General features: G+C 43.6%; 1 long non-coding RNA gene across 1 annotated transcript; it reads right to left on the bottom strand.

The window, feature by feature from the left end:
* Positions 1–972: 972 nt before the first annotated feature.
* On the bottom strand, positions 973–1,941 carry LOC107080907. The gene is made up of 3 exons (XR_001480996.1): positions 1,750–1,941; positions 1,577–1,645; positions 973–1,225 (listed from the first exon to the last, which is right to left on the bottom strand). It is a non-coding gene; the product is annotated as an uncharacterized LOC107080907 (long non-coding RNA).
* Positions 1,942–8,916: the final 6,975 nt, after the last annotated feature.

Genomic DNA, 8,916 nt, shown 5'->3' with positions numbered 1-8,916 from the left:
CCTGCTCTGAAGTTTATCTGGCTAAAATTGATGTCCTTGATGAATTGAAGAGTGTTTCTTGGAAATAACCAAATGTTCAAGTGTGAGAGAGATCTTTATGCAGGGGGTGGGTTTGCTCCCCTGGGAGGAATGTGTTTGTGTAATGTATAAAAGTACGTACTGAAATGCCTCAGTCAGAAAGAACTCCATCTCCCTCCGTCCAAAGGATGTTAAATACATTTGAACATTATTCTTGCAAGAAAATCCTTTCGCCTCAGCTTCCTAACTTCACATGCTCCTGTCCACATGTTGACATTTGTTACGTTGCAGAAAGATGCTAAGGGAACCTGATTTGAGGACAGTGAGACAGATCCATCCCTTCAGAGGAAAACTGTGGCGCCGCCATCGTCTGTTTATCACTTTATTACTGGATTCATTTGGTTTCTGGCAGCAGGATCATGTTGTGGTAACAGTAGTTAGTGAAGCTGCACAGCAGAAGTTTCTCAGCCTGATGAATAGTGGACACATCATGTTTGAGGCTTTGCTGCCGTCTGTCAGAGGCCTCATCCTGTGGTTGTGTAACACAGTAAAGAAGGGTATTAAGTATTTTAGATAAATGGGCCAATAGGTTTGGCTATGGGAGCATAGTGGGGTGTTTAAATGACACACAAAGGTGGTTGGATGGATTTAAAGAACAACTGGCTTTAGTGATATGAAATATAAAATTGTTCAAAACAGTTGTATGAAACACAAAATCATGAAAATAAAACACACACAAGAAAATACACAATAAAATAAAATAATAGCAATACTTGGCCAAGTTCTAATTCTCAGTTCTAAATATTTTGGGTGCACCCTCTTAATATGAATTCAAATTTGTAATAAACAATTCAGATTGATTAAATTCAGTTCCAATTCAGGTTTGACTCAACATCATTCACCTGAGGAGAATGTCCACCACAGCGATATGTTTTAATGTCCGAAATAAATCTTGTAAAAAAAATAAGGTCCTAAATCCCAGAATGAAACAATAAAAGTGAAAAAATGTCAGTCAATGGTCCCGTGCATAACCAACTGTGCGTGAAGATGTGAGTGAAACAGGCCTACCACACTGCAGGGTGCAGCAGGACTAAAAATGGAAAAGAATGAATCCAGTTCTTTCTCTAAGTCCAGGTGGGAAGGCTCGCCATCAATCACCGGAGGAATCCACCTCAGGAATAATCCAGCATAAAGAAAAAAACCTGACCTGTCAACAGACAGGACCAGCAGAATAACATAATTTTTATTAAGCTGTTCTAGCTTTAATCCCTGAATCATGCTTCTCTAGACATCATATCCAACATCAATGTGTTAAGTTACTCAAATTTGAAATAACCATTTCCCTTTTACCTCAATGCAGTATTTCACCACATTATCAATTCACTTATTCTTCTAATTATAAAATATTTTTCAAACACAATAATAAAACATTACATTTTAACCAACTCAGTAAAAATTTACATTTTAATTATTAACTACATCCAACTAAACGCTATTATTCAACAGTAATGTGATGAACAGAACAAAAACCTAAAGGAAATGCACAAAATATGCTTACCAATCTCACTGCAACCTGTTTGGGACAACAATATGATGGCTCTCAGTCCGGACAGGTGGGGCACTTCAACTGAATGGAGAACAAAATAAACCTCCAGAAACTAATAGCTAAGAGCTAACAAGGCTAGCAAGGTAGCTTTAATGCTCGGCAGAAAACTTTAGTTTTTAACTCACCTCAACTATTTCCAGCTTGAACTGTGGATGATAAACGGTAATTTTAACTGCAAACTGTTTGTTTTAAGTTTGTATCCGAACTATAACTGTCAGACTATCACACTGCACAGCTCAGCAGTCTCCTCCTCATGCCAGAACTGGTACTGCAGACGCGGGGAAGCAAGACAGGACCCGCGCGGCAGTGGTCCTCTGACTCTTAAAGAGACATCGCCATTTTATGTATGTTACAGTTGATTTTTGCAGAAAGAATCTCTGGTTTCTGATTGGCTGTAGAGGTCTGCTGATGTATCTGCTCTTTATTTCTTCATTTCGGTCACAGTGTATCATCTATTAGGTGGTAGTGAAGCAGGAAAGGCTGTGTGGTTTCCTTTAGCAGACAGTGAGCAGTAAAGGAAGAGCTTCAACACGCTGCTGAAGTAACAGAAAACTGTCAGAAACTCAGCATGGACCAAGCTCTGCAGCTGGTGGCATCACAGTTGGTGACCTTCACAGAAGAAGACCATCCTGCAGCTTGATGCATTTCCTGAAGTAGTCTTTCTGATGTTGGGATATGTTGCCAAAATGGAGCTAAAATCAGTTGGATGAACCATCTCAAACCGTCCCCCTTTCCTTTTCCACAAAGAGTACAAAAGGATTTCCTGAAATGTACTGTGGGAGGCGGTCACCTCGGGCACAGACTTTTCAGCAGATGGAAGTGCCCCCACGTCACTCATGGTTTAAAAACTCGGAACGCGAACTAGATCTTCCTCTTTTCCCGTGGGCTTTTCACTGCCCTAAAGGGGAAGCCTGTTTCAAGTGAAATACCAGAAGAAAGCTAACTGGAAGTAGCTTTCGTTTTTCCTGCGTCAGAAGTCACAGATCGCATTGTTCCATCGTGCATAGCGGCTGCGCCAACTGGGGAGACAGAAGCCTCTGGAGCTGACTGCTGAGCGGAGTGTGTTTTTTTTCCTTTTTTCGTAAGGATCGGCCGGAGGGACGCTTCCTGCCGATTGCTTCCACAAAATCAATCTTCCTTGACTTAAGAGCACATCAAGCCCCCCGGCCTACAATTATTCAACTAAGAAGACTAAATTGATTTCACCTCCGATTTTGAATAGGGTAAATAATCAACTATAACTCCAGTTCTAGTTAATAATTTATTCATTATCTGCAGGATATTATTTTGCACAACACTGACGTTGCTGTTAAACCTTCATCACGATAAGTTAAAAGATGAGTCTTTAACAGAGATTGAAATCAGTCCAAGTGTTGGTCGTCCTTCCAGGGATTGGAAGTGTTGGAGCTGCAGCAGAGAAAGCTCTGTCTCCTCGGCCCTGAAGACGAGTTCTAGGAAAATCTAGAAGCAGCAGGTTACCGGACCTCAGGGTTCTGCTGGTCTCAGAGCTCAGAGATGGAAGGAGATGCCTGACTGCTTCAACATTTAAAAACCAAAAGAAAATCCTAAAAACTATCATAAAATATACAGACAGCCAGTTCAGACTGATCACGGTAAACATCTAATATTCTGACCTGCTTGTCTGCAGCGTTCTAACATGAGAACCAGAAGCATCCAGAACTGTTCTTGTCAGCAGCTCAAAGACTGAAGGATTAACCAGGAGGAATTTAAACCTATAGCTGATGCTCCTGCATGTGTATCTGGGTTAGATATAGAGCACAGTGGCAGATCATAGAGATATATCAGTTAGAAAGCATTACCCAGAATAAAGCTGGGATGAAGGTTTGAGTCTATAAATAACAAGGTTTGAAAACTACAGAATGCTGCTGTGTCCTGATCATTAAAATCAGTTTATTGAGCAGAAATGAACAGATCAAAGTGCTTTAATGTTTCTTCTCACTGGTTCCTCTGCAGATGCCGCTCCGACTCCTGCAGTAGAAACACGGACTGTGAGCTCTGACAGCTGCTGGTTGATCTGTTCTGTGGACAAACCAACGTCTCTGATGTGGTACAAAGATGAGAAAATTCAGAACCAGAGCAGTTCTGCTGTCTTTTTACCCATCACTGTCTACAGACAGGACAGAGACTCATCATGTTTGTTCTGTTGACAGACTGGAATGTGATCACACTCCCCATCAAGTTAGCAGCTTTTCTGGCTCTGAATGCAGTGATCATCGGACAGAGGAATCCATCCAAAACAAAACGGAAGTTACGACTGCAAATACTGTTCTATGAATCCTGGATGACTGCCAGAGGCGGTGCTTAAAGCACGAATAATCACTCTTGCGCATGCAAGAATCTTATACGAACATAGTCATTTGTGACCCCTGGTGACACCGGTGAGCCTATATATTCACATGACAACAACAGCTCAGTCCCTTAATCTTCTCGCAAAAACATGAGGATTCTGAGGGACAGAGCACACTAGCGGTCATCCGGGATTCATAGAACCGTAGTTACAGTCGTAACTTTCGTTCTATTTCATCCCTACTGACTGCCAGAGGCAGTGCTTAAAGCACGAATGACGATTACAAACAGAGTCCTAAGAAATCACATAGAGAAAATTAACAACCCCAAACATGCCCACCTCACTGGGAATATGGTGAGTGCCGGGACAGGACACCCTCCATTGGGTGAAAGGCGGCCGAGTTAACCCCTGTAAACCCAAGTAAAGCCTGTAAAACCTTTGCTAGGCTACCAAGAGGCTGTTGAACAAATAGCCTCCAGAGTGACACAAGTCATAGCGGCCCATGACACACTGACGCCCCTGGTGGAATGGCACCATACACCAACAGGGGGTTGGCGGGCATGCTGAATGTACGCTTGTTCCACCACATCCACAATCAAATGTGCAGGGCACTGTTTAGTAAGGGCCTGCCCCTTGCTGGGCCCTGTGTAGCAAACAAATGGACTATCTGACTGCCGGAGAGAAGCTGTGAGTCCGACATATGCCTTCAGTGCCCGAACAGGGCAGAGAGGCCCATCAGGCCCATGCACATCAAGGTGAGCAAGCTGGAGAGGCAGTGTGGATTGCGGATGAAGCCACCTTAGGAAGAAATGCCAAATCAGGCCAGAGAGTAACAACCGAACCAGCTGGGTTTGAACGGCAGCAGGACTAGTGAACAGACAAGGCATGTAGTTTGCCCTCCCGCTTTGCCGAGGCCATGGCGAGGAGAAAAGCTGCCTTCTTTGACAAACACTCAAGGCTTGCCTCTTCCAAAGGTTCAAAAGGAGTAGAGTGCAGGGCAGCAAGGACAAGAGAGAGGTCCCACACAGGCACAACAATGCATGTGGCAGGGTGCAAACGTCGGGCAACTCTCAGAAACAAGGAAACATCCTTGTTATGACCCACCATCTCCCGACTCACCACTGAATCCCAGCAAGAGATGGCAGCAACATAATTTTTCTGAGTGGACAGAGAGCGACCTTGAGAAAGCAGTACTTGAAGGAAGGTTAAAATAACTGAAATAGGACATTGTACAGTGTCCTCATTCCTTTCCTGACACCAGCGGCTAAAAGCCTTCCACTTATGGGCGTACACCAGCCGTGTGGAAGGGGCCCTGGCATTAGTCATGTGCGTCCAATGTCCCGCCATACTCCGAGAAGGAAACGCCGGGCCCCGTAGTGGCCAAACCCAGAGTTGGTGGCGACTGGGATTGGGTTGCAGGATCTGACCATCCAGCTGTGACAGAAGGTCCTTCCTGTGGTGAAGAGGAATTGGAGAGCTGCAACAGAGTCTGTGCAGCAGTGGAAACCAAGTCCTCCTTGGCCAACGGGGGGCCACGAGAAGGAGATGATGCCCCTCCTGAGGACCCTCAGGAGTGTTGCGCCTATCAGGGGAAGCGAAGGGAATGCATAGATCAGTACTCTCGGCCAATCTTGCGACAGCGCATCCTGACCTAGGGGACTGGCACTGTCTGCCAGGGAGAACCTAAGCGAGCAATGTGTCATCTCTTGGGATGCAAATAGATCTACTGTATGGCTGCTCTTCCGAACCTCTCCCAAATACCCCCAACTACCTCTGGGCGGAGCCTCCACTTCCCCGGTGGTGGACGCCCCTGGGATAGTATGACAGCAGAAACATTCTGCTCCCCTGAATTGTGGGCCGCTCTCAGGCTGGCAAAATGTGGGGCTGCCCAGGTCAAAAGCTTCTGGGTCAGCCTCAGTGATGTCATCAACCGTGTTCCCCTCTGATGGTTGATGTGAAAAACCACTGACTTGTTGTCTGACCGCACCAGAACATGCCTTACCTAAAAGCCCCCTGGATCCCATAGGGGGTCAATGGGCAATATAGCACCCTTGGCCAGCAAGGTGTCTATCTCTTGGCTCAGAGCCTGAGCCTTTAGCTGGTCGTGAATCACCATCATCCTGACTCGACCAGGGAAAGGAGGGTGGCGGCGGAGCTATAGCGCGTAACCCCGGGTAAGTATACACACCACCCATGGATAGGGAACAAGTGCGGCCCAGCAAATTACCTGGTCTGGGTGAAAGTTTCCAACCTCCAGCCCAGTGATGTCATCTCTGATCTCAGAGCGCCCACTATTTAACCATCCTCCTCTGACTGAGAGCCAGAAGAGATATACAACCTGGCTTCTGAGAAGCCAGGTTGTATATCCTGAAGTGAGCCGGAGTCAAAATTATCCCGAAAATCTGTGCCAAATGCCACCAGAGAAATAGCATCGTCATCTAAAGCAGAGTCCGGAACCCACGCTCTGCCCTTGGTCAAATTCTCCAGTCATGCTAGCGCCACACTCGCCCCTAAGGGACTCAAGCAGCGCTTTCATGGCCTCCAGATCAGAAGCGAGCTGGGCCACTTGCCCAGATAAGCCCTCTGAAATCCTGGAGCTGCTCTTGCTCCTCTTCCATGGAGGCCCCATAGCCTCAGGAGCCACACGTTTCACAGGCTGGCTGGCCAACCAAATGAGCATTACTTAGGGACACTTGGACTGATTCCTATTTTACATCACTAAAACTATGCATATTGACATCAATTTTTGACTGTTGCAGTATATACACAATAATAATGGTAGAATCTGAGTTCTGACTTTCTAAATGTCTCATGTGTTTACACAAAAATTAAAAAGGCCTATAGTGGTTAAAATGCACACAACTCATAACATATATGCATATAACTTTTTGACCCTTGATGTCATGCCCAAAGTCAATAACAAACCAAATAAAGGGAAAAAAATATATGAATATGTGAATATTTATTCAATTAATATTTTAATCTATATCATTTAAATAATTTGTACTTTATAGCACCAGGAATAATAAAGGGCAAATTATTAATAGATTAAATTTGTGGCTATGCAGTACATTTTTTGAAAAGATATGAAATGAAAATTTGTATTAATGTGTGTGTGTTTTATGTGCATCGAATTGTAGTTTAAGGATCTTGTTTCATTTTGCAGAGATTCCACGTAAGGAGAGGAGGTTAAGACCAAAACAAAAGGAGCTGTGTGAGGCTGCGAAAGGTAGTGGATCACTCACCAGCTGGATGACAAAGAGCAGAAGAAGTCAAAAGTCATTGACATTTTTAAGACCATGGGCAACAGGAAGTTGCTTTTATAACTGCAAAAAAAAAAATGCCACTGTGATGTGTACAAACAACTGACAGACAGATATTGACAGAAACAGACAGCACTACAGACCCCCATATCTCAACAAGTAGTCTCTTCCAAACTATCAGCAGTGTAGCAGGTCAGTCACAGTGAGCCATTTTTAATGTTAGTTATCCTTTCATCTTGCATGAACACAAACCTTTTTCTTAATCAGCTACTATCAACTCCTGTGCTCTATTGTGTCTACAAATCAGATCAAAACAGCCCATCTCCAGCAACACAGCAGCAACAAGCCCCTCAACAGAAGCTGTTCGATCTACCCATGATGTGAAACTCAGACTGATTTCGCCTTGTACTGACCTCTAATAAACACTTGAGTATGTGTGATATGGTGTGTTGTGATTGGGTTGGTACAATTCAACCAGTTTTATAGCAAGGTATGTTTCTGTATCCTGTTTTAAATCTGTGCCCCATGTGCCCCATTTTAACTTTGAGTACCTGCCCCTCAAAAAGTCTCTGCATGTCTCTGAGTTTAAGGGCTGTTACATGGAAATGATGGTTATCATGTCACATCACCATTTTATATTTTCTGCATGCGCTGCAGCCCATTGTAAAATAATCTAATCTGATTATATAAATCCTATTGATGGATCAATAATCTGACCAATCACTTTATCTTCATACTGTAATATTAACTCAGGAGGGGCTGCAACACAGGATTATAAAAGAACCTGAAATATTGATACTTCAAAAAATACTGAAAATATTAACAACTGATTTATCTATAAAGGAATATTATTCATTATCACAAGCGGACTTGGTTATTTACAGATATTGGATTAGTGGCTTTTAATAAGCATGTTCAGAGGTATTTAAATGATCATTTGTATAAATGTTTTTTTTCAAAAAAATATAAACTAAAACATTTAGCTCTACAGTTTATTCTAATAAAACAAGGCTTTAACAGCAGGTAGTTTCTTGGTTCAAACACAACAAACTGTATTAAATCCTGCAGTGAACTGTTTGACCTGCAGGAGGCTCAGATCTGCTGCAGCAATCAGAACTATTAAGCTTGTTGACTGTAAAACTGATATTAATGAGGCTGATGTGTTTTTCATGTTTCAGGGTAGAAACGTCCAAGATTCATCAGAACCAGTGACTCCTCAACATGACTGATGTCAGAGATGATTTATCAGAAACTTCTTCATCCAGCTTCTGCTCTTGATGTTTGGTTCTCCCAGATTTCCTCCATTAATGAACAGCTGTCAAACTCCTGGGATCCTCTGACCTTCTGAGGTGAAGAAGCTCTAAAGAAACCGACTTTATTCAGAACTTCAAGTGTTCCTGGAGTTTTCCTTCAACATCCAGTTTCTGTGACTCTCTCCATGCTCCTAGGAGGAAGCTGTATAGATGGAGGCAGGTTACACCCTGGACAGGTTTCCATTCAGTTCCAGACCAGCAGGACAGGAAACCAGCATCACAGCTGAGGACAGTTTGGAGGAACCAACTAAACAATGATGTTATTTGAACTGTGATAAGAAGCTAAAACAGCCAAAGAGAAGCTGGACATGCAGAGGGAGAACTCAGAGCAGAAAGAGACCAGACTGGGATTTGAACCCAGGACCAACTTGCTGCAAGGCAGCAGTGGACAACTCTCTGTGCTTTAGT

This window comes from Cyprinodon variegatus, unplaced genomic scaffold (genome assembly GCF_000732505.1).
Source record: "Cyprinodon variegatus isolate N-32 unplaced genomic scaffold, C_variegatus-1.0 Scaffold2483, whole genome shotgun sequence".
Taxonomy (NCBI): domain Eukaryota; kingdom Metazoa; phylum Chordata; class Actinopteri; order Cyprinodontiformes; family Cyprinodontidae; genus Cyprinodon; species Cyprinodon variegatus.
Note: the sequence above shows the minus strand (reverse complement) of the source record. Positions and strands in the feature narration are given on the sequence as shown.